Source organism: Chionomys nivalis, chromosome 1, assembly GCF_950005125.1.
Source record: "Chionomys nivalis chromosome 1, mChiNiv1.1, whole genome shotgun sequence".
NCBI classification, from domain to species: Eukaryota; Metazoa; Chordata; class Mammalia; order Rodentia; family Cricetidae; genus Chionomys; species Chionomys nivalis.
Window position 1 is genome coordinate 187,818,932 of NC_080086.1, and position 25,969 is coordinate 187,844,900.

Consider the following 25,969-nt stretch of genomic DNA (forward strand, 5'->3'; position numbering starts at 1 on the left):
ACAAAGACAAGAATAAACATAGTTACTCATATTTTATGTGAAATATTTCCTTATACATGAGAAAATGCCCACAAATTAAATGATCAGCATTATCTGTGAACTTGCATTCAAGTCATTATACTGCATGTTCTGCCTTTTTAAACAATTGTCACCTCATCTCTATTACTTTCACTTCCAGACACTAATTGTTTCTTTTATGGGATCGAGGCTACTAGTGTCCTTGGCAATATGCTTTATGGTGTTTGCATTTAGAGTAATTGTTTGGCAGTTTGCCATTGAGCTCCACAAAGAGAAAACATTTTGCTGGACCAGATTCAAATCTTTGCAAACATGATCAATTTTACAACAATTAGTAATTGTCAATAAAAAATGATGACTGTCTTTTACAATTACATACGTATACAATGAGGAAACATGTGTATTGTTTTCTCACTGTATAAAAACACAAAATCAAAATATCAATTAGATCAGGTATAGGTGTGTAATTCTTTCTTGCTTGTTACTTTTTTATTTCTTTTTTTACACTTATTTATTTTATATCATAGCACAGTTTCCCCTCCCTCCTCCCCTTTCAGTCCCTCTCCCAAACCTCTACTCTGTTCTCCCCCCAAGTCCTCCTCTTCCTCTGCTACACTTCAGAAAAGGGCAGGCCTCCCATGGATATCAACAAAGCATGGCATATGAAGTCACAGTAAGACTAAGCACCTCCCCTTGTATTAAGACTGGGCAAGGCAACTGAGTATGAGGATAGGATCGCAATAGCTAGCAAAAGTGTCAGGTACATCCCCCGCTCCCACTGCTAGGAGTCCCACAAGAAGACCAAGCTGTATATCTGCCACATATCTCAGGGAGCCCTGTAGACTCCCTGGTTGTCAGTTTAGTCTCTGATGGAGGAGGATCATCTGTCTATGTATTACCTTCATTGGTTAATAAAAAAATTGCCTTGGCCCTTTAATAGGACAGAAAATTAGGCAGATGGAGTAAACAGAACAGGATGCTGGGTAGAAGGCAGTGAGGAAGACACCATGAGCTCTGGCCCAAGATGGACATAGGCTAGAATCTTTTTGGGTAAGCCACCACCTCGTGGTGCTACACACATTATTAGAAATGGGTTAATCAAGATGTGAGAGTTAGCCAATAAGAAGCTACAGATAGCAGGCCCAGCAGTGTTTAAATGAATACAGTTTCTGTGTAATTATTTCGGCTAAGGCTAGTTGGGAGCCGGGCTGCAGCCTGCGGCTCCATTCACTACAAGTCCCTGTGAGATCCTATGAGCCCAGGTTAGTTGACCTCTCTGGCTCCTACAATCCTTCCTCCCTCTGTTCAGCAGAATTCCTTGAGATCTGCCTAATGTTTGGCCATGGGTCTCCATCTGTTTCCATCAGTTGCTGGGTAAAGTTTCTTTGATGAGATTTGAGCTAGGCACCAATCTATGAGTATAGCAGAATATCGTTAGGCATCATTAAATATTGACATTTTTTCCTAGGTCTTTGGGCCTTCCAGCCTCTGGATTCTGGCACTCCAGGAAATATCAGAAGCAGATTTATTCTCATGGCTCTGTGCCATCCTTACTCCAGTGTATCCCATAAACAGTGCAGACTGTAGGTTGAAGTTTATGTGGCTGGGTTGGTATCCTAGTCCCTCTACTGGTCACAGGAGATGGTAAATTTATGCTATGTATTCCCCTCCTTCTAGGAGTTTTAATTAGAGTCATCCTTGTAGATTCAAGTTTCCCTCATACCACTTTCTATTCTGATCCTGAAGTGTATCCCCCTTTCCAACATTCTCTTTCAGTATTCCCCTCCCATCCTCCCACCTGATCCCTCATATTTCCATCCACACCCATCCCCAATCAACCCATAAAATTTATTTTATTTTCCCTTCCCAGGAAAATCTGAGTGTCCCTCATGGAGTCCATCCTGTTAACTAGTCTCTCTAGGTCTGTGATTCTTATGATATATTAAAATTAATGTTTTGTAGATATACTTATAGCAGAAATAGAATATATTGACAATTTGAATCAACCCTAGTGCACATGGTTATGTTTAACCTTCTCCTTCATGCCCACCCCTACAAAAAACCCTCAATAACAAAGGATTTTTTAATGTAGTGTTTAATATCATCCTAGTCACACCTTGATACCATAAAAGCTAGTATAGAGTACTGTTAACCAGTGCTTCTCAAAGCTAGCTAAACCTAGGGAAAAAAAAACATCAAGACACCCATACTTTTATTCTGCTGAAGACTCCGAGTTAATGGGTTTGGGACAAGTTCTAGACACAAAGAAATTTTTAAAGCTTTCCTCATGATTCTGGTATATGCAAGATTGAACAGAGTGTAAACAAAAGATAGAAATACTATTGAGTTCTAGTTTAAAAATACCCTAAATTTGTTATTAGTTGTAGTATCTGAAAATGAATAAGGCCGTTTAACCTTTGACAAATTAGAAATCCAAATGAAATGGAACTTTGGAAAAATGTCACATGAGCAATTTGTGTGCATGAGTAGTAGCAGCATTATGGATCGTGAGACTTAGAAATGCAGAGGACAAACTGTGTTTATCAAAGATGTTTGTCTGTGTGGCAGTTTGGAAAAAGAAAGTAGTTTCTTTTAGGGAAAAAGGAGCATTGCTTAACTTGATAAAGTGAATTTCTATTTAAAAATAAAAGGAAATTCTAGGGAGTGTTCTTTCTTTCTTTCTTTCTTTCTTTCTTTCTTTCTTTCTTTCTTTCTTTGCTTGTGGGCTTGTTTGTTTTAATACACTGAAGCATTAAAGAAGATTTGAATCAGTGAGATACCTTGACAAGAAGGAAAATGCTAGTCGAGTTTAGAGAACGAAATGTTAGGTAGATGCCATAAAGCATCTGAGTACTCAGAAAAATGTGAAGAAGGACGATTAAAAGAAATCCCACAGTAGCTCAGAATTGAGAATAATAGAGGGCTATTTATTTAGGGGTAGATTCACAAGTCAGTATCCTCTGCTGGAATGGAGAACAGCAACTGGATCCCAGAGGCGGAAAAGAGGCCAGACACAAGATTTATATGATTTACATTGGCATAAATAGTATAAGAGGCCACGCCTGAGTGGGCGGGTAACTGAAAGGCTATTGGCTGTATGATTTCCTACAGCAAAAGTGCAAAGTCACCAAGTATCAGCTATGTAAGTTCCAATTAGCTATGTCTTCAACTGACAAGAGTAGATCTGGAATTCTGCCTTTCTCTAGGTTTAGATATCCCCAACTACTTTGAACAATTTTATGTGAAAGGTGAGATCCTTGAGAGTAGGGCTTATAGGGGAAGTGGGATTAACCTGGGCTCTGCCCTTAAGATGTCATATACTGTATTGGTGTTTGTCTTAAGCTAGAAGAGGAGATCCATAAAGTCTTTCCTACCATCTTGTTCCTGGGCTTCCCCGGCATAGCCTACTGCCAGGCTGCCTCATCTGCAGAATCATAGTGACCTTCAGATTTCAGATGAAATGTTTCCTGTAGGAAACCCTTGCCTGGCTATCTTAGTTCCCCAGATGTGCTGCAATTCCATTGTTATTATTGCTGTTTGATCTGTTTCATGATTGCTACCTTAGTCATGCGTGTGTGTGTGTGTGTGTTTCTGTCTTCTGTCTGTCTGCCTGCCTGTGCAGCCATGTACGCATGGGAGGTCTGTGTGTTGTATAGGCACATGTGCATGTGTGGAGTCCCAAGGAGGGCCTCAGATGTCCTAACCTGTCATTCTCTGCCTTGATCCCATGATAGAGTTTTTCACTGAATCTAGAGCTAGTCAGGCCTCCAGGAAGCCCCTGAATCCTTTTGAGTTCACAGTGATAGAGTTGCTATGGTGTGCAGATAAAACCAGAATCTTTTGGTTTCTAAAGACTTGAACTCAGGTCATCAGGTTTGCACAGCAGGTGTTCTGATCTGCTGAGATCTCTCACCCAGCCCTGAAGGAGATTTTGAAGCACTATTGTCTGTTTGTCTTTCATTAGATTGTAAACTTCATGATGACATAGTAGCTTCCCTGTCTGCCTGGTGTTGTGGCTCAGTTTTAAGCACAAGCCAAATTTTCTTGTAACGAATACATGTTGAATTTTATCTAGCATTATTGTGAACTTACGGCAGGAGTATTGAGTTTTTTCAAAACCACTTGCAGAATTAATTACACTGATGACAGTAAATTGTGTACCGCAGTACTAGAAGTGTATAGTTCAGACCTTTGTCAACATAACTCTGTCTCAGGAAAACAAAGCTCTTTTATTAACACAATAATTTCAGTGTATGGTTCAAATTTCATTAGCATTCCAATCTAGTTTCCTGACCATCATATTGTTATTGTGATATTCCAAACTGAGTTCTTGAGCATCATATTGTAATTGTGATATTCCAGTCCCATTCTGCCTCAGCTTTCATTACTGTGATGAAAATTACCCTGTTCAGAGTGGTGACAAAATTTTGAGCTCAGTGACCTATCTTCACACTATGAACTTCTGACCTTCACTAAAGCCACGTGTTGTCAGTGATATGGATAATGTACCAGTGTTTGACCTGGGAGCTCCTTGATTCAGAGTTCTTCCCTTGAATCCACACATCTAGGTACATAAACTCTAAATCTGAACTTGAATACTCCAGTCTGAAACCTTAGCAGGACAAGCAATGTTAAAGTGTTTTCTGGCATTTAGCATTAAAATGAACGCCAGTCAGAATATAAAATATAATTTGCTGCTGGTGATAAATGTTCTAATAAATATTATTTATGTTAAAATAATATTACTTTCTACCTAAACAGCTTTAGTAAAATAAAACTGATATAAAATAGATTCAGGATAGAGAGAACCTAACCAAAAATTTTTATGACTGATTTTATGTTTCATGTTATATTTTATGATAGATTAATATAGATTTCTGTGGATACAGCATAAATGGTTAAGGCATTTATAAATAAAAAAAACTATGGATCTGTCTGTTTTTTCTAAAATTTAACAGAAAATTGTAACAAAGTATATTGCTTCTCTTACACACATTCATGAACCCACATTCTTTTCTAATTTAAAAGATTGTACTATATTTTAAATTAGACTAAAATTGTAAAGTAGCAAGAAAATGAATATGGGCAACATGTAAGGTCTCAGATGAAGAGTATGTAAAAGAACTCCGAAGGACAGCTCAATGCCTTTCCATGGCTTCCATAGACACTGTTATGATAGCACTGTTACTTGGTGCCCATGGTAGATGTCTATTAGTTCAAAGTCTGATCAACTTGTCTACTCTGACATTTTCCATACTGTTTGAATATCCCTAGTAACTGTATTATATTTGCATACATACAAAATGCCAAAAAAATAATATTATTTAGGGTTTGCTTGCTGTGCGCTGGACACCATGTGCTTTATATTGATTCCTTTGTCCGGGGCTGCACCTTAGTGTGGATCCTTACAATTATGTGAGTAGTTTGCATCTTCTTTCTTGCATACTTCCTTGAGCTATTGTCTGCTTTCTTGCTCTTACCATACTCCACTCTATTTCCCCAACCCGCTCCCACTACAAATTATGCAACGGCTGCTTACACTACACAATCCTGAAGCCCATGGCTGTTTAAGAATGCTTTCTTCAGTTTGCTCTGTTGTGAGCAAAAATCCAATTAGACACTGGAGAAAAATATGAAATCATATTTTATACTAAATTTTGACTGATTTAGTCAAAATGCTTCAAGTGGTTTGTACATTTTTAAACCCGGCTTAAATCAAAGAAGCGAGGAGTGAAGGGGAGGAGGTGTTTGAATATGAACTGGAGGGTTCCACTGGAGCACAGAATCGTTTGTGAGGAAATCTGTCACGGAAGATTGAAGGGGGAAACGCAGTTCACAGAAAGGGTGGGTGAGGGGATGGCAGAGAAAATGTGTAACACAAAATATGGACATTTGAGAGGTATGCCTCATTGCTTTGCATCGATGGTTTGCATATTAAGAAGTCAGGAGTCTTCACATTAATGAATCCCTAACTAGTTTCTGACACAATAGACTGATATGTCCCTGGAGGAGTCATTATGGTCTATCATGTCAATGTTCCGCATATTAATGACTCTCTAACAGGCTCATCAACAGGTAGCCTAAATAGGCTCCCATTGAGTTCTTTTTCATTTGCTTTTTAAATGTATCTTCTCTCCCTTTCCTTTTGTAATACTATTGTGAAGAATTGACAAAAAGGCCCATTAAGATAATTTTAATGTGTGACTTAAGTTCACAAAAGCATTAAATTTAGAAATAGTGCCTTAAGACCCTACCAGGGCTGCTAAAAAGTTTGCTAATGCCGTGAAATACAAACCAAGTTTGGGAAATGAGGCTGTCTTTGGATGTTAAGATGAACTGTCTAGGCTAATTCACTGGGTTCCTGGCTTTCTTGTTATATTAATTTCTGATGTTTAGTGCAAGTAGAAGAGCTACTTTGAAAGTATGATCGCAAAATGGAATTACTTAAATAGGGAACTGAATTCCAACAGACTTCATAACATACATTTCACTAAATGCTTATTTAAACTAAAACAGTGGTTGAAAATAGAAATAACTTTAAAATATATAGGAAATACTAGACACAGTTGATTTACTAAGAGGCTGAACATCCCATGCTCTGAAAGGATGACTTCATAACATTGAAATTCAACATTTAATTAAAAGAAAAACAACAATATTCCTAATACCTTAACATTTCTAAGTTGCTTGGGACACTTTATTTTCTGTTAATTCTAACGATTATATTAAGGATACTAGTTGATTCTTTAAAGCAAACACTGTGTCTATGTTGTACCATAAAAGGAATGAAGAATTGGGGCTGGAGAGATTGCTCAGAGGTTAAGAGTAGCAGCTCTTCTTCCAGAAAATCCTGGTTCAATTTGCAACATCATCATAACAGTTCATGAAAGTCCATAACTCCGGGATCGAAACCCTGCTCTAGCTTCTAAGGGCATCAGGAAAACAAATAGTCTGAGGGTGGTGTGTGGGGACACAGGCCAACATAAGGCATATTTCTTAAATGCCCCTACACATGACTTGTTGAGACAGGATCTCTTATACATTTGAGTCATACATATAGGCAAACTTACCTGCAGATGAAACACCCAAAGGAAATAAAAACAAAAACACCAAGCATTGTTCTTCTCGTACTTTTATTGAATAATGAACTATTTCACTTGTCTTCTTCTAGATAAGGGAGGCTTATTGCATTCTCGGGTGTGGGATGGCGAGTTGATGCTCTAGCCTCACACCTGCAGCCTCAGACTGAGATCTATTCTCTGTTCTCAACTTGACGACATCTGAGATAAACTAAAATCCAAGTGGTTGGGTATACCTGTGGGGTACTTTTTCTTAAGCCATTTGAATTTTAACAGACCCACTTTTAATCCAGATCTATGAAGGTGGGATGATACACCTTCTGTTGGCAGCCTATATAAAGGACATGGAAGGAAAAAGCTGTGTTTTTATCCAGCAAATACACTCTTTCACTGGCATTAGACTTATATCTTCAGGATTCCAGAATGCCAGCTGTGATATCCAGTCTAGTGGACTGAGCAATTACTGGATTCTTGGACTTTTCTTTGTTAAACAACCATTGAACTAACTGGACAACAGCCTGTAAGTCACTCTAATAAATCATATATGAATGACTGATTTATTAGAGTGATATATATATATATATATATATATATATATATATATATATGAATGACTGATTTATTAGAGTGGCTTACAGGCTGTTGTCCAGTTAGTTCAATAATGATACATCATATATACACACACACACACATATATATATACATATGCATAAATAGAGAGGATTTAATGAGCATGTATATAGGAGTGGAGGATAATCAACACCAGGTATTTTCCTTAAGTGCTTCTCCATCTTACTTTTTGAGGCAGGGTTTCTCATTTGCCTTGGATCTCACCAATTGAATAAGAGCTATCAATTTCCAGGACAGTTATGTCTCTGCTTCCTCAGGACTGAGAGATCAGGTACCCTTGAGCTGGATTTTGTATTGGAGTGTTAGAGATCTGAACTCATGTACCATGTGAGTACGTTGCCCACTGAGCAATTTTTTCAGTTCCTAAACCTTTGTATTTAAGAAATTAAATAGCTTACATGATGAGTGTGAACACTACAGACCTCACTGGGAAAACAGCATATTTACAGAACTTCATAAAAATGTGTATTGACATGGCTCACTCAGCAAGTTTAACTCTGTTAAAGTTAGTGTTTATATATCAAAATTTGACATAATTTTTAAAAAAAGTAATAGTTGAAATATACTAATTCAGAAAAAAAACAGCAACATTCTGAAAAATTTGAAAGGAATCTCTTAACAATCAGTCTGTGGAGATGTTGAAGATTGGGCAGTCAGACATTGGACACAGTGAGGATTTCAGTTGGACAGTCACGAGTCTCTTGACATCTATCTGCTGCATGTGTGTAATTACGTCTTTTAAGAATTTAGATAAAGTAAGGACCTTAGGGCAGTAAGTTTGAGACACTTTTTTCACAGATAACTTGCTGATATACATTCTTCAGTTGTTCTAGTATCCATCACCTAAAGACATTTACATTCCTCTCCATAAAATATAATTGGCAGGTAGTAGCAGAGAAGTCCCTTAAGCCAGGTTCATCTATAGTCTTCTTCTACTTAAAATTCATGAATTCTGCTTGTAATTACACCACATTCCCAAGCAACCTACAATGTTTTTTTGTCTACATCTCAACTTCCAAGATTCTATTTAATGATGTACTAGACCCTCATCAGTCAGTTCCTTGAAAAGTGCACATCACTTCCATCAGTGTGTGATGCTTGATTCCATGACAGAATAATAAAAGGTAAAATGTCTTTTCTGCTGTGGGGAGCAAATAGGGAAAAAAACAGCACCCACCACACTGACATGACCAAACAGATTCAAACCTGTAATTTTTCTTGGTAGAAAGGAATGAATCTCTGAAAAATAAAATAAAATACCTACCAAGGATTACCTCATGGAAGGGTGACTTTCAGTTGCTTCTTTCTTTGCTATTGAAACTATTCTCCATCAAAAAGATAAAGCATCAATGTTTTTAAATTGAAGAATCATGGTGAAACACAATATTGTAATATATAAAACATATTGATATAAGATATATTTTAGGCTCCAAAGCCACAGAGAAACCCTGTCTCGAAAAACCAAAAAAAAAAAAAAGATATATTTTAGAATACAGTGATTCAATATTCTCTAAATAAAAAATAACTTATTGGGCTCATGAAGCAGAATATCTTAATTTTATTTAAAGGGATTTAAATGGTTGGAAACCAAGAGCAACGACTCAGCAGGTAAGCTGTCTGCCAACAGTCCTGTCAACCTGAATTCAATGCCTAGAAACCACAACTAACTCATGTAGGTTGCCTTTGATGTCTCCGAAGGCACAGTACACACACACACACACACACACACACACACACACACACAAATTAATTAAAGTAATTTAAAGAATGAAAAGCAAGAAAATTCAGCCTGTTGAAAGGAATTAAGTGCTGTTTAGGCCAGCTAGGAATTAGGACAGTAATTCAACTTTCACAAAAATAACTATGACATTGTCTAACAGGTTGTTCTTACTTCTTCCAGTGCCTGAGCAGTTCATATAATTCATTTAACCAGATTGTGATTTTTTTCTTCTCCATGACTTTTGATTGTATACTAAAGTATGACTTTAGTTTCTGTTATCAGTATTCTCTAATACACTTGTTTACGTTGATTGATGGTAAATATAAGCAAACTTCCAATATGTATAAACTAATATGGGATACATTATTCCACTATACAAAGTAGAAAATAAAAAAACTATGTAGGTCATAATTCTGTGATCTGTAGTTTTGCTTGAACTGGTTATATTACAATTTTAAATTAATAGTTGCTTCTATTGTTTTATTTTTTATTTTTTTTTCAAGAGGATTTTTTTTTGACACTGATTTTTTTTTATTCTTTTTTACTTAAAATTTCCAATTGCTCCCCGTTTCCCATTTCCCTCCCCCTCCTCCCACATATTGCCCCCTCCCCCCGCTCACCTCCCCCTATCCCCACTCCACTTCTCCTCCCCCTAGTCCACTCCCCCTCCCTCTCGATACTGAAGAGCAGTCCAAATTCCCTGCTCTACATGAAGACCAAGGTCCTCCCACTTCTATCTAGGTCCAGGAAGGTGAGCATCCAAACAGGCTACGCTCCCACAAAGCCAGTTCATGTATTAGGATCGAAACCTAGTGCCATTGTCCTTGGCTTCTCATCAGCCTTCATTGTCCGCCTTGTTCAGAGAGTCCAGTTTCAACCCATGCTTATTCAGTCCCAGTCCAGCTGGCCTTGGAGAGCTCCCAATAGATCAGTTCCACTGTCACAGTGGGTGGGTGCACCCCTCGTGGTCCTGATTTCCTTGCTCATGTTCTCCCTCCTTCTGCTCCTCATTTGGACCTTAAGAGCTCAGACGGTTGATCCAAATTGGGTCTCTGTCTCTCTCTCGATCCATCGCCAGATGAAAGTTCCTGTGCCATTCTCCTTGGCCTCTCGTCAGCTCTCATTGTCCACCACATTAAGAGAGTCCGGTTTTATCCCATGTTTTTTTCAGTAGCAGTCCAGCTGGCCTTGGTGAGCTCCCAATAGATCGGCCCCCCTGTCTCAGTGGTTGGGTGCACCCCTCATGGTCCTGACTTCCTTGTTCATGTTCTCTCTCCTTCTGCTCCTCATTATAACCTTGGGAGCTCAGTCCGGTGCTCCAGTGTGGGTCTCTGTCTCTATCTCCATCCATCGCTAGATGAAGGTTCTATGGCGATATGCAAGATATTCATCAGTATGATTATAGGATAGGTTCATTTCAGGTTCCCTATCCTCAGGTGCCCCAATGAACTAACTGGGGACATTGCCCTGGGCTTCTGGTAGCCATTCCAGGTTCAAGTCTCTTGCCAACCCTTAGGTGGCTCCCTTAACTAAGGTATGAGTTTCCCTGCTCCCCCATCCAACCTTCCTTTACCCCCAATCACCCCGATTCCCCCAGTTCCCCTCATCCTCTCCTTCAATTTTTCTCTCCCCATCTCCCGTCATCCCCATCCCACCCCACCCCCCAAGATTCCAATTTTTTGCCCATCAATCTTGTCTATTTCCCATAGCTGGGAGGATATCTATATGTTTTTCCTTGGGTTTACCCTCTTGTTTAGCTTCTTTAGGATCACAAATTATAGACTCAGTGGCCCCTATCCATGGCTAGAAACCAATTATGAGTGAGTACATCCCATGTTCCTCTTTTTGGGTCTGGGTTACCTCACTCAGGATCGTATTTTCTATTTCCATCCATTTGCATGCAAAATTCGAGAAGTCATTGTTTTTTACCGCAGAGTAGTACTCTAATGTATATATATTCCACACTTTCTTCATCCATTCTTCTATTGAAGGGCATCTAGGTTGCTTCCAGGTTCTGGCTATTACAAATAATGCTGCTATGAACATAGTTGGACAAATGCTTTTGTCATATGATAGGGCATCTCTTGGGTATATTCCCAAGAGTGCTATTGCTGGGTCCAGGGGTAGGTTGATCCCAATTTTTCTGAGAAACCACCACACTGATTTCCAAAGTGGTTGCACAAGTTTGCAGTCCCACCAGCAATGGATGAGGATACCCCTTTCTCCACAACCTCTCCAGCAAAGGCTATCCTTGGTGTTTTTGATTTTAGCCATTCTGACAGGTGTAAGATGATATCTCAAAGTTGTTTTAATTTGCATTTCTCTGATCGCTAAGGAGGTTGAGCATGACCTTAAGTATCTTTTGGCCATTTTAACTTCTTCTGATGAGAATTCTCTGTTCAGTTCAGTGCCCCATTTTTTAATTGGGTTAATTATCCTTTTAAAGTCTAGTTTCTTGAGTTCTTTATATATTTTGGAGATCAGACCTTTGTCTGTAGCGGGGTTGGTGAAGATCTTCTCCCAGTCAGTAGGCTGCCTTTTTGTCTTAGTGACAGTGTCCTTTGCTTTACAGAAGCTTCTCAGTTTCAGGAGGTCCCATTTATTCAATGTTGCCCTTAATGTCTGTGCTGCTGGGGTTATACATAGGAAGCGATCTCCTGTGCCCATATGTTGTAGGGTACTTCCCATTTTCTCTTCTATCAGGTTCAGTGTGTTCAGATTGATATTGAGGTCTTTGATCCATTTGGACTTGTTTTTGTGCATGGTGATAGATATAGGTCTATTTTCATTCTTCTACAGGTTGACATCCAATTGTGCCAGCACCATTTGTTGAAGATGCTTTCTTTCTTCCATTGTATACTTTTAGCTCCTTTATCGAAAATTAGTTGTTCATAGGTTTGTGGGTTAAAATCCGGGTCTTCTATACGATTCCATTGGTCGACTGCTCTGTTTTTATGCCAGTACCACGCTGTTTTCATTACTGTAGCTCTGTAATAGAGTTTGAAGTCAGGGATGGTAATGCCTCCAGAAGTTCCTTTATTATATAAGATTGTTTTGGCTATCCTGGGTTTTTTGTTTCTCCATATAAAGTTGATTATTGTCCTTTCAAGATCTGTGAAGAATTTTGATGGGATTTTAATGGGGATTGCATTGAATCTATAAATTGCCCTTGGTAGAATTGCCATTTTTACTATGTTGATCCTCCCAATCCAGGAGCAAGGGAGATCCTTCCATTTTCTGGTATCCTCTTCAATTTCTTTCTTCAATGCCTTAAAGTTCTTGTTAAATAGATCTTTCACTTCCTTGGTTAGAGTTACCCCAAGATAGTTTATGCTTTTTGTGGCTATCGTGAAAGGTGATGATTCTCTTATTTCCCTCTCTGCTTCCATATCCTTTGTGTATAAGAGGGCGACTGATTTTTTGGAGTTGATCTTGTATCCTGCCACATTACTAAAGGAGTTTATCAGCTGTAGGAGTTCTTTGGTGGAGTTTTTGGGGTCGCTCATGTACACTATCATATCATCTGCAAATAATGCAAGTTTAACTTCTTCCTTTCCAATTTGAATCCCCTTTATCCCCTTATGTTGTCTTATTGCTATTGCTAAAACTTCGAGAACTATATTGAAGAGGTATGGAGAGAGTGGACAGCCTTGGCGTGTTCCTGATTTTAGTGGGATGGCTTTAAGTTTCTCTCCATTTAATTTGATATTAGCTGTCGGCTTGCTGTATATAGCTTTAATTAAATTTAGGTATGACCCTTGTATCCCTAATCTCTCCAAGACTTTTATCATAAAGGGATGTTGAATTTTGTCAAATGCTTTTTCAGCGTCTAATGAAACGATCATATGGTTTTTTTCTTTCAGTTTATTTATATGATGGATTACATTGATAGATTTGCGTATGTTAAACCAGCCCTGCATCTCTGGGATGAAGCCTACTTGATCATAATGGATAATTTTTCTAATGTGTTCTTGGATTCGGTTTGCCAGAATTTTGTTGAGGATTTTTGCATCGATGTTCATGAGTGAGATTGGCCTGTAATTTTCTTTCTTGGTTGGGTCTTTGTGTGGTTTTGGTATCAGAGTTACTGTAGCTTCATAAAAGGAATTTGGCAATGACTCTTCGGTTTCTATATTGTGAAATACCTTAAGGAGTATAGGTATTGGGTCTTCTTGGAAGTTCTGGTAGAATTCCGCATTGAAACCATCTGGTCCTGGACTTTTTTTTGGAAGGGAGGTTTTTGATAACTGCTTCTAATTCTTCACGACTAACAGGTCTATTTAGGTTGTTCACCTGGTCCTGGTTTAACTTTGGTATATGGTATTTATCTAAAAAAGTGTCCATTTCTTTTACATTTTCCAGTTTTGTGGCATACAGGCTTTTGTAGTAAGATCTAATGATTCTCTGAATTTCCTCTGTGTCTGTGGTTATGTCTCCCTTTTCATTTCTGATCTTATTAATTTGCAAATTCTCTCTCTGCCGTTTGATTAGTTTGGATAGGGGTTTATCAATCTTGTTGATTTTCTCCAGGAACCAGCTTTTTGATTTATTGATTCTTTCAATTGTTTTCTGTGTCTCTATTTTGTTGATTTCAGCCCTCAGTTTGATTATTTCCAGTCTTCTACCCCTTCTAGGTGAGTCTGCTTCTTTTTTTTCTAGAGTTTTCAGGTGGGCTGTTAAGTCTCCAATGTGTGCTTTCTCTGTTTTCTTTAAGTGGGCAGTTAGTGCTATAAACTTTCCTCTCAGGACTGCTTTCATAGTGTCCCATAGGTTTGAGTATGTTGTTTCTTTATTTTCATTGTCTTCAAGGAAGACTTTAATTTCTTTCTTTATTTCTTCCTTAATCCAGGTATGGTTCAGTAGTTGACTATTCAGTTTCCATGAGTTTGTAGGCTTTCTGGGGGTAGCATTGTTGCTGAATTCTAGTTTTAATCCATGGTGATCTGATAAGATACAGGTGGTTATTAATATTTTTTTGTAACTGTGAATGTTTGCTTTGTTACCGAGTATGTGGACGATTTTTGAGAAGGTTCCATGAGCTGCAGAGAAGAAGGTATATTCTTTCCTATTTGGGTGGAATATTCTATAGATGTCTGTTAAGTCCATTTGATTCATTACCTCCATTAATTCTCTTATTTCTCTGTTAGGTTTCTGTCTGATTGACCTGTCCATTGGTGAGAGAGGAGTATTAAAGTCTCCTACTATTAATGTGTGCGGTTTGATGGCTGCCTTGAGTTTTAACAATGTTTCTTTTACGTACGTGGGTGCTTTTATATTAGGGGCATAGGTATTCAGGATTGAGATTTCATCCTGATGAATTGTTCCTGTTATGAGTAGAAAATGTCCCTCTCCATCTCTTCTGATTGATTTAAGTTTGAAGTCAACTTTGTTAGAAATTAGTATGGCCACACCTGCTTGTTTCCTAGGTCCATTTACTTGATAAGCCTTATCCCAGCCCTTTACTCTGAGTAGGTGCCTGTCTTTGTGGTTGAGGTGTGTTTCTTGTAAACAGCAGAATGTTGGATCCTGTTTTCGTATCCAATCTCTTAGTCTGTGCCTTTTTATAGGTGAGTTGAGTCCATTGACATTAAGTGATATTAATGACCAGTGGTTTTTAACTCCGGTCATTTTTTTTTAGTAGTAGATTTTGTGTGTTTCCCTTCTTTGAGATGTGCTGGTAAAGGGTTTCTAGATGTCTGAGTTACTGTGGTCATTGTTGGACTCCTTGATTAGTGATTTTCCTTCTATTACTTTCTGTAAGGCTGGATTTGTGGCTACGGTGTTGTTTAAATTTGTTTTTATCCTGGAAAATTTTGTTTTCTCCATTTATAGTGAACGAAAGCTTGGCTGGGTATAGTAGTCTGGGCTTGCATCCATGGTCTCTTAGTTTCTGCAGTACATCTATCCAGGACCTTCTGGCTTTCATGGTTTCCATAGAGAAGTCAGGTGTAAGTCTGATAGGTTTACCTTTATAAGTAACTTGGCCTTTTTCCTTTGCTGCTCTTAGTATTCTTTCTTTATTCTGTATGCTTTGTGTTTTGATTAGTATATGGCGAGAGGATGTTTTTTTTTTGATCCAGCCTATTCGGTGTTCTGTATGCTTCTTGAACCTTCATAGGTATATCTTTCTTTAGGTTGGGAAAGTTTTCTTCTATAATTTTATTAAATATATTTTCTGGACCATTGATCTGCGCTTCTTCTCCTTCTTCTATTCCTATTATTCTTAGGTTTGGTCTTTTTATTGTGTCCCATATTTCCTGAATGTTTTGTGATGAGAATTTGTTGGCCTTGCTGTTTTCTTTGATCAGCGTGTTTATTTTCTCTATGGTATCTTCAGAATCTGAGATTCTTTCTTCTATCTCTTGTATTCTGTTGGTTATGCTTGCTTCTGTAGTCTCTATTCGTTTACCTAGATTTTCCCTGTCCAGCTGGCCTTCTGTTTGTGTTTTCTTCTTTGCCTCCATTTCAGTTTTTAAGTCTTGAACTGTTTCCATTATTTGTTTGATTGTTTTTCCTTGGTTTCCTAGGGTATCATTCACTGATTTACTCAATTCTTCAAACTTTCTGTTATACTTCTCATCCATTTCTATAAGGGCATTTTTTACATGCTGTTTAAGGGCATCAATCACTTTCATAAAGTCAATTTTATCTACTTCTTCATGATTAAGGTGTTCATGTCCTCCTGTTGTGAGGTCGCTGGGTTCTGGTGGTTTCATATAGTTTTTCAGATTGTTGGGTGAATTCTTGCATTGGCGCCTGCCCATCTCTTTCTCCGAATGCTCCCCTATGGATCTTCTTTTACCGGATCAGGTCTCCTTGCCTACTGATGTACTTTCCCAGTGATGGCACCCTGCAGTGATAGCTCTCCTGGTGCTCCAGTGATGTCTCTCCTGGTACCAATATCAGATCTCCATGCCCAAAGACGGCTCTCCTGGTACCCAGATTAGCTCTCCCACTGATGGCTCTCCTGGTGCCAAGATCAGATCTCCGTGCAGGTTGGGTAGTTCATAAACAAAGGCCTTACCTTGCTTGGTGCAGGCAGGCCAGTGAACCAAAGGAAGTCTCGCCTGCCTACTTGCCCTGAGGATTTGCCCCCAGCGCCAGACAGACTGAGCTGGATGGTGTTATGTGCCCAAAGAGGAAAGGGGCAGAAGGAAGAAGGGTTCTGGATGCAAACTGGGTGGGACAAGAAGAGAGAGGCAGTATGCAGGGTGTAGAGCCCCTGCAGGGAACCCAGGGAGTATAGGGTGGGGGATGAGGAACTTCAGAGTTCCCTGTCCAGGGCTGCTTCCGCTGCCGCCAGTCAGGTCACAAACTCACCCTGCTGATGTCTCTCCTGGTGCCTAGATCAGATCTCCATGCAGGTTGGGTAGTTTGTAAACAAAGGCCTTACCTTGCTTGATGCAGGCAGGCTGGAGAGACAAAGGAAGTCTCGTCTGCCTACTTGCCCTGAGGATTTGCCCCCAGCGCCAGACAGACTGAGCTGGATGATGTTATGTGCCCAAAGAGGAAAGGGGGCAGAAGGAAGAAGGGTTCTGGATGCAAACTGGTTGGGACAAGAAGAGAGAGGCGGTATGCAGGGTGTAGAGCCCCTGCAGGGAGTATTGTTTTATTTTTTAAAAATTACATGTGATATATTTTATCATATTACTGTCCTTCCCCAAATTCCTCCCAGAACCTCCTAACTTCATTATCTACCCAACTTCATGCTCTCTCTCTCTCTCCCCCATCTGTCTTAAAGCCAACAAAAGAAACAAATCAAAACAAGCAAATGAAAAGCCATAAGACCAAAAAATGTACAAAAAGTGCATCATGCTGGATGTTAGTCTGAAGACTTAACAAATAAAGAAGAATACAGAGCTAATTTTAACATTCTAATGTTTTACTCTAGACTAAGCGTTACTCTTCTGAGTGACTGTCAGTAGTGTAGAAGTGTGATTTGTGTTTTGAACTCTGGTGTTATCATCAGAAAACTGATCTTAATTCATCATTCCATCTTAAACGCCCTCTAAAACACCTTGCTCTCTATTCTCTTTAGACAGGTCTGTTTGCTATGAGACATTTATCACAGTTATCTCTTTGAACTAGTATCTCCTCTGTTCTAAGTTTTATACCTGATCAAGAAAAAAAAATGATGATATTATGATACCACAGGAAAACACAGTAGGATGGCTCGTGCACTATGAATGTTATCCCTCTTCAAGCACAGGCTTTGTTCTCTCTCCTTTTCCAATAACAAATGCATATAAAACACCTAAATTCTATAAAGCCTACTACTAGGGATACAGCTTAATAGAAAGAAATATTACCTGATTTTCTTAAAACCAAGTGAATTTTTATCATGTTTGTCCATATCTATGTAAGACTTATGTTGATGTATGTAGTTTTACAATGGGTTTAAAGATATGCTGAAAAAGGTTCATAAAGTTTTTTATTTAAAAGAACACTTATGAACTGTTTGTGGTGCAACCAGTACTAGCAGTCTAAGCACTTTGGGGGGCTGAGGCTGGAGGATCAAGGCTTTGTTTTTTCCTACATAGGAATATCATGTCTTGAAGGAAAAAAAATATTGGGGAAGACATACATAAAGGACATAAATGAAACCACAAGCTTTAAACGTAAGTGGTGATCTAGAGTAATGTAGAAATTACTTTTTAGCATAAAATGAGAAGTGATGAAGAGGGACTATTTTTGTGCACTTTGGAGCAGTGTTAAGGAGCAGCACATTCAACACCCACGGCTCTTTTAATAAATGGTTCTTTGCTTTTATAAACACTTTAATCCCTTTTGAATGATTATTTTTTGTTCCTGCCACTCACCCTGTTACCTCCAACACATCAGATTTTGATTTTGTTGAACAAGTCTTTGAGAAGGTTCTTGAATATGTTAAGGAATGTATATGACATTGTGGCATGTTATAGGAGTTTAGGAAAAACTAGATTATTAACGATCCTAAATCTGCCGTGTTTTGGCATTGATAAAAACAAACCATATGCCCAAGAATGGAAGAAGAGCTGCAGCCAAATCTCTAGAGTTATTAATTTGGTGGTGACTTCCTCAGACCGAGTTCTCAGTAGAGTATTAAAGGAAGGCGGAAACTTATACCCAGGCAGACCATTTTTGGAGAGTTTCATTTAAATAAAAGTTGCTTGTTTAGAATGTCTGGTAAGTTTTTTTAGAATATGGACTAGTGATAAAGAAAGATTATTTTTAAAGTTTAAGAGGGTATACTGCCATGGACTGCAAGTTTTGGTCCTACAAGAAGGTGATGAATTTATGAGAAAATGTACTAGAAAGTAAGAACAGAAAATTTCTAGTAAAAAGGGAACTGGGAGTCAACTGCTAAGCTATAAAATGAGATGAGCATGTGCATGCTCTCATTATTATTAGTAATAATATCAGTGATAATAACTATTAAAAGTCCTTGGGTTGGAAAGTGTATCAAATAATCACTCTGTAAGACACTTAGTGGTCTTGTGAAGGAAAGCTAAATATCTAGATGAATGTGTCTTGTTTGAAGTGACATGGTTAGCAATGACTAAGTACAAGTTTAGTAATGGATAAACACTTGGAATGGTAGCGTTAGTGCTTTTTCCAAATGTGTCAATTCTCTAAGAAGAATCCCTACTTGGAGACCAGGACAGTAGGATCTCTAATTTTGCCAACATTGTAGAATTGAAACTTCATTTCCCTATAAGAAAGTTAGATCATATTACCTTAGTATATGGTTCCTTTCAGATCTAAATCCTATATAAGTTAAATAAACCTTGTTAAGGGATAAAAAATAAACTTATCATGACTGTCTCCCATTTTATACCCCTGGCCAGAGACCACTAGTTAGAAAAAACAAACAAACAGAAAAGAAAACCAAAGAATATCTATGGAATTTATTTAGCCACATTCTGATTATACAGTGATGTTATTTTTAACTAAGTCTTTTTCTATTTTACCCCAGATACTGAGCTAACATCTGCTAGCTTAGACAGGCAGAGAAGGTATCTAACTGCTTCCTCTTTAATCATCCCAGAAAGAGAGCTTTCTCTTATACCTTCTCAAACAAAAGTTCCTCCAAGCAGTTATCCCTCTCTTCTACTTCCTGTGCATCTCTCTCTGTCCTCCTGACCTTCTCCCACTCTCTATGACTATTTCTTATCAACCGGTTGCTTGCTCTGCCTCTAGAGCTATGATTAATTATTAAAATGCTGTTTACAATATTCAAGCAGAAAGCTTTTGGTAAGGGTGTGTGCTAGGGCTGAGCAACACTACAGCTAGAAGCAGATTCCTCCACGAAACAATGCAACCTCTGGACTCAGTGTGAACAAGTATCCTGTAATGTAGTAACATAGAGTAACCCTTTTCAAAGTCTGGCTTAAACTAACTCCAGTTTCATCTTTGACTTTCTGCCTTTAAACCCAATCCAAACTCTCTGAAAGTCTTACTTCTCTTGGATGCATCCTCTTTTGAGCTATTTTTCTTTGACCACTCATTATGCTTTTAATTATTCTTCTGAATTCAGAAACTTCTTATTTCTTAGGAAACTTGAAATGAATCATTGAAAAATTTCCCTACTCTCCTGAATTACTATTTTAACTCTTTCCTCTCAAAGGCAGTAGCTTATGTAGCCCATTATTTATTATAATATTAACAACTCATTGCAACTACTATATTTTGTTGATTTATATATTCCTATCATTTCATTGCTTGCCTGGGATAAGAGTTTAAATATTACTAGTCTTTGATTTCTCAGTGTTTGTTATTGAAAATAACATATTGAAAATATCTGTAGAAGAATGAATGACCCCTCCAGATTAAATAATATGGTTGACTATATCAAATGTCTCAAAATTTACTAAAAATGAACTATTGCTCTGAAGTTTCTAGATTAGCTTCAAACAAATTTTAAAATTAAAAAAAATAAATTAAAACAATTACATTTAATCATGTGACCCTGGAATTCTAAACTTTGGAAGTGGTAATAATTTAATCCTTAGAAGATAAATAGATAAACATATGCTGTTCTTCTCTGAGTAAATTTTGTGTAAAGAAGAAGTGGTGTTATTAAAATGCTGGCAAGAGTTAGAAACTAAAAGGGAAAGTAGAAAGAGGGTTGGGCATTTATTCAACAACACCTCTTGTCATTAGACTGCATCAGGCAGCATGTCAATCACCAGGAATAAAAAAAATAAAAGGAAAAGAAAGAAAGAAAAATCTTTCGATTAAAAAGTTCTCTAGACACAAAAGGGATCTGAGAGTCACCAACAACAACTTTACTTATGTCATGGTCAGACTTACTTGGGTAACAGAGTCCTGCTGTGGGTGGGTCCTGCTGTCAATAACCAACAGAGTCTCCATCCATAAACCTGTTTAATTAAACTACTTATATGGATCTGGTCATATAAATATTATTTCAAATTTAAGAGTGGTGCTTTGTTTACACATATCCTATCATATATGGCTAAAAGAAAGCCATTATCACAAATGAGGATTGAACTGCTTAGACATTTTAAATAATGCATTAACTCTATGCAAAACAATGACAGATTTTGGTCATCACGTGTACTGATTCCTTCGTCATAAATTGCTTTACTTGTAGTCACTATAATCCTGAGAAGCTCAATTTCCTTTGGGTAAAACTATTTGATAGTCTTGTCTTTTTTGATAATTATGTGGAATCATGTTAGTTGTCTTTAGACTTTTAGGGAAAGAAATCTTTTAATCAATAATTTCAGCTTTTTTATTTGAATACATTTTAGGATACTCTGTAATCTATGAATGTGCATTTTTGTCCATTCAAAACTGACAGATGGGCACCAATGTCATTCAAGTATTACTGTAATTATCTCACACGGAACAGAGAGGAGACATGAGTGCACACCAAGGGTGTACTGGGCATACTGGTGCTGGAGTAGACAAATGCTAAATTTTTCAACTGATGTTAAATTGATTTTCAAAATGACTTTCACCAATTATTTTCCCACCAATAATGTGCAAGAAAGCCCGTGTTCCCACACCATCTTCCACTCTCTGGACTGATAAACTTTTACTTTATTGTGTTGAACAGGTATCAATGCTACAACCTTGTTTTAGCTTTCATTTCTGCTCCCTAGTAAAGCTGGCTGTCCCTTTATATGGATATACGTGCTCTGTTTTCTGTGTTCTTCCCCTTTGCTACCAATATAAGTAGCAATTTTATTGATTTGAAGCTGCATTTTTCTCTGTATGCAGATATAGATTATTGGTTATTGATTGCATTAATTTTATGTAATGCATATTCTCCCCAAGTTTAATCATTTTTTAACTCTAAAAAGTCCTTTCAAATTTAGTTTTGTTTATTCTATATGCATGAGTATTTTGTGTGTATATATGTCCCATCATCGCATGTGTGCCTGGTGCCCTCAGAGATCAGAAGATGCTGTTGGATACATTGGAACTGAAGTTTTTGGTTGTTGTGAGCTACAATGTGGCTGCTGAAAATTAAACCTGAGTGCTCTGAAAGAAAGACAAGTGTTCTTAACCAGCAAGTCACCCTTTGGCCCCTTTTGTCTTTCAGTGAATAAAGTATTAAAATTTAATACTGGGGCTGGACAGATAGCTTAACAATTAGGAGGACCTGTGGTTCTTGCAGAGAACCTAGGTCTGGTGCCTTGAAACCCTATAGTGACTCATCATTATCTCTAACTCCAGTTCCCAGGGACCAAATTTTTTTCCTGATTTCCAATGCCCTTGTGGACATGCTGTTCACAGACATACATGTAGCAATGCACAGATTAAAAATAAATAAGTCCTAAAAATTCTTTAAATTTTAATAGAAAAAAACTAAGGGTTTTTTTTCCTGTATGTTGTCTTTTTCCATTATTCAAAAGATACTTCCTACAGTATACACTCATATATATTTTCTCCTAGGAGTTTTGAAGAATTTGACATGCTAAGAATTTAGTCCACCTGGATTTGGCTCATGTTCTATTGTCAGCCTTTTCTCTAAGGATAGTCATTCCCCTGCCTTCATTTCTGAAGATCCTATGTTCCACCTATTTTCGGACATACGTGTGTCTTCTTCTCACTAAAGTTCAAGAACTACTTCTCAATTGAATTGAAACTCTTTTTTTTTTTTTTTTATTCTTTTTTAATTAAAATTTCCAATTGCTCCCCATTTCCCATTTCCCTCCCCTCCTCCCAAATATTGCCCTCCCCCCACTTCCCTCCCCCTATCCCCACTCCTCTTCTCCTCCCCCCACTCCATTCCCCCTCCCTCTCGTTACTGAAGAGCAGTCCAAATTCCCTGCCCTGCGGGAAGACCAAGGTCCTTCTATCTACGTCCAGAAAGGTGAGCGTCCAAACAGGCTAAGCTCCCACAAAGCCAGTTCATGTATTAGGATCGAAACCTAGTGCCATTGTCCTTGGCTTCTCATCAGTCTTCATTGACCGCCATGCTCAGAGAGTCCGGAATCAACCCATGCTTATTCAGTCCCAGACCAGCTGGCCTTGGTGGGCTCCCAATAAATCAGTTCCACTGTCACAGTGGGTGGGTGCATCCCTCGTGGTCCTGATTTTTTGCTCATGTTCTCCCTCCTTCTGCTCCTCATTTGGACCTTAAGAGCTCAGACCGTTGCTCCAAATTGAGACTCTGTCTCTACCTCGATCCATTGCCAGATGAAGGTTCTAAGGTGATATGCAAGATATTCATCAGTATAGGATAGGGTCATTTCAGGTTCCCTCTCCTTAGTTGCCCAAGGTACCAGCTGGGGACATATTCCTGGACACCTGCGAACCCCTCAAGAGTCAAGTCTCTTGCCAACCCTAAACGGGAGCAGCGAAGTATATATCCTATCTAATGAATTGAAACTCTTAAAGTTAGCTAACACAAGTCCCTTCTCCATATTTCCCACAGCTATACAGCTACCATCTTTCTGTACTTCTCTGTAGACTCACATGTCCAAACTTTATGAAAGATGCTCTTATAATCTTGACTATAATTTGTTGAATCTCTACATTAATTTTGAAGTGAATTTATACTTCATAATATTTTACGACTATCTATGAACATAGTATACATAACTTCTCTAATATTTTATGTTATTTTTAAATTTTTTAGGATTTTTTCACTTCTATAAGTTTTTCCTATATTTTTATGTATAATCTTTATGTTTCATGGGTATATATGTATATTGTGTGTATTCTTGAACATAAAATTTTCCTTTATATTCCTGAATTTCTATGTTTTGATAAGAATTAATCACAGTAAGGTTGTTTCATCTCTAATCACTTGTCTCTGAAATGAATTTTTAAAAATGAAGTTCCTATTTTTCCAAACAATCATTTTTTTGGTGTTCAACATCTTTATTCCCAACAATCTTTTTATTATTATTATTATTATTAAGTTTTTTAATTAAAAATTTCTGCCTCCTCCCCGCTTCCCTTTTCCCTCCCCCTCCCCCCACTCCCCATGCCCCACTCCCATTCGCCCTCCCTCTCCAGTCCAAAAAGCAGTCAGGGTTCCCTGCCCTGTGGGCAGTCCAAGGCCAAATAATTATTTTTAATGAAGCAACTAAAATTTATTAGAAAATTCAGGGATGGTATCTTAGTAAATAAAAAGTAAAACACTGCTTAATAGCAAATATTTTCTCTCCACAAATAAAATTCTAATAGTTCCTAATTCTAATTAGGGACAAAAAGAGAGTCAGGAATAGCTAAATATTATTTTAATAGTTTACACATTCTTTTAAAAAATATTTATTAGTTCTTTTAGAATTTGATATAATGTGTTTTGATCATATTTAGCCTCCTCCCCAATTACTACCAGAACCACTCCCACTTTTCTATTCACCCAAGTTCATACTTACTCTCTTCCTATCTGTCTGTCTGTCTATCTATCTATCTATCTATCTATCTATCTATCTATCTATCTATCTACCGTCTATCTATACATCTCTCTCTGTGTGTATGTGTGTGTGTGTGTGTGTGTGTGTGTATATATATATATATATATATATATATATATATATCCTAGAAAACTTGTGTCTCCAACGTTTTGTTGATTGACTACTCTTCAGATAGGCCCTTGCCAGGAGTGTGGTTGACTTTCCACAGAGTAAACAATTAAAGAGGACTGACCCTTCTTTTCCCAGCAGTTATCAAATGCCCATCTCCCACTTTATGCTGGGATTTTGTCTGGCATGAGTTTCCATAAATCTTGCTCATGTTATTATGATCCCTGCACACCTATATGTACAGCTGCCCTGCTGTGCTCATTAAACAGTGTTTTTGGCGCCACTAACCACTGATAACTTATTGCTATCCCCATAGATCAGTGTGTCTCTCAGTTATCATTGGAAAAGCTTCTTTGGGAGTTAGATGGCAATTAATACAGAGACCTATAACTTATATCAAAGTGTAAAAGTTACAAGAGCCTGCATGGCTTTTAGCCCTAAGAGGATGTTTATATCACCTCCATTACCCCTAGGCTCATAGAGAGTTGGTGGATGTGCCTCAGGTTTACATGGTCTTAAAAGAGATAGATATTATATATTCAGAAAAGAAAAACAGATTGGTTTGTAGGCAAATTTCACAAAAATAAAATTGTGGTATAGTTTCAGAACTTGTTAAACACTGTAACTTTCATATTAATTCTATATCAGTACTTCAAACTCTGAAGTCTAAGAATTTTTATGTACATAGAACATGACATTTTTTGTCATGTTTCCAGTAAAGTTAAAATAAAACAATAAAAATATATGCAAAACTAAGTTACCTTCTTACATAATTAGGATGAAAAAATTTACAAATTTCACATGATTTGTAGAAATAAAATTAGCCATGCTGTATTCGTATCAAAAGTTGCAGTGCAAGCAGACTGGACATTAGTTTATCCACAACTGACACTTTAAGGTTTCTTGTTGTTGTTGTTATTTTTGCTGTTATTTTATTTGTTTGTTTGGTTGTTATTGCAAAAAACTCACTGACAAAAGTTAGTATAAGGAAAATAGATTGGAGGTTGGACATGATGGTAGATGTCTTTAATCCCAGCACTTGGGAGGCAAGGTCAGCTCTCAGACATGAACTCTCTGTGAATTCTTGGCCAGCCTGGTCTACATAGAGCATTCTATGGCAGTTAGGGATACATGGAGATATTCAGTCAAGAAAGAAAGAAAGAAAGAAAAAAAGAAAGAAAGAAAGAAAGAAAGAAAGAAAGAAAGAAGGGAGGGAGGGAGGGAGGGAGGGAGGGAGGGAGGGAGGGAGGGAGGGAGGGAGGGAGGGAGGGAGGGAGGGAGGGAAAGAAATGAAGAAAGGAAGCAAGAAAGAAGGAGAAAGAGAAAGAAAGAAATTATTCAAGAAGACTGAAAAGACTTAGTGTGTAAGGTGCTTGGTCTGCAAGTCTGATGATCTGAGGTCAATCCCCAGAACCCATGTAAACATGAAAATCAACTTCAAAAAGTTGTTCTCTGTCAGCCACATTTGTGCCATTGCACATGTGAACCCACCATGAACATCAGATGTACTTAGTAATAATAACAATAAATGAATT

The 25,969-nt window shown here is 37.8% G+C and overlaps 1 protein-coding gene across 1 annotated transcript in view; it reads left to right on the forward strand.

The window, feature by feature from the left end:
• The window catches only part of Ppp1r3a (protein phosphatase 1 regulatory subunit 3A), a 58,649-nt gene that overhangs the window by 23,419 nt on the left and 9,261 nt on the right, over positions 1-25,969 (forward strand). The window lies entirely within an intron of this gene.